Source organism: Cyprinodon variegatus, unplaced genomic scaffold (assembly GCF_000732505.1).
Source record: "Cyprinodon variegatus isolate N-32 unplaced genomic scaffold, C_variegatus-1.0 Scaffold759, whole genome shotgun sequence".
Classification (NCBI taxonomy): Eukaryota; Metazoa; Chordata; class Actinopteri; order Cyprinodontiformes; family Cyprinodontidae; genus Cyprinodon; species Cyprinodon variegatus.
In genome coordinates, this window is record NW_015151212.1 from 107,977 (window position 1) to 109,175 (window position 1,199).

A 1,199-nucleotide genomic window follows, 5' to 3' on the forward strand; every position below is an offset into this window, starting at 1 on the left:
TAGAGAGGAAAACAAGAAGAAAAGGGACAAGAAGAGAGGGACACAACCTAGAACAGATAATGGATGTTTATTCTCTTGAAATGTCTTTACCTGCATAATGGATCCATTTTATGTTTTGTCTTCTCAATTCAGAGGGCCCCATGCCGGTCTTTGCCTAGGGCCCCAAATTTCCTAAATCCGCCACTGTTGGCAAGCTCTAAAAGTGTATGTTATCATTGAATGTCAAAAATTATATAAGTACAATTCTATTTATTCTTAAAATGAGTAATAGAAATTACAATTTTGCAGCTAGTTAAAGGCAAACACTTTTTTATATGTACAAATTCAAGCATCAAGGGGTTAAAGTTTTTGATTGTTTTATGATTTCAAAAAGCTACACTGCAAAAATGATCTCAAAATGAGTAAAAATGTCTTAAATTAAAGGTATTTACCCTTAATTTGAGCAGGTAAATAAGATGATTTGCCAAAGGAATTAGTATTTTTACTCTTCAAATAAGGTATTTAGATAAAATGCACTTGAAATAAGACAATGCAATTGTTTTTTCTTATTTTAAGTGTAAATTTTCTTGTTCCATTGGCAAAGAGTTTCACTTAAATCCTTAATTCAAGAAAAAATGCACTTATTTTAAGAAGAAATTACTTATTTAAATGTGTACCTATACTTTTGTGAGGCACTGTACCTCTACTGTTTGCTGATTTCATGCATAAAATATTCCAAACTTTCACTGAATCCCCGTCATAATTTCTGAGCTGTTGCTCAAGCAGAAAAATAATCCTCCAGTTGCAGCAAAAACCTGGAGGAGTGCAGTTATTGAGAGTATGGTGGGGGGGTAAGTCGCACACAGAGAGTCTTCTCACTGCCTTGCACCAAATATGGCACAGAACACTATTCCTGGAAGAAAGGCTCCAGTTACCTCTGTTAGTTTGATTAGTTGACAGATGCACAAGGAAATAAACTAAGCAACGTGACAAAGAACTGGCCAATAAGATCAAACAATAAAAGAAAGGAAGAAAAAAATGAAGAGCAGGTGTGCTGGGTAAAAGGGTGTGTGAGATCAAAGTATAACAGGTGAGACGAAGGAAAAGAGAAAGAAAACATGAAGAGGAAAAACAGGCTAAGGTCTCCAGAACACAGCAGAGTAAGTTTGGTGTCTCACTTTCTGCAGCTTCCTGAGTATTACCAAACATCTTGGGGTTTG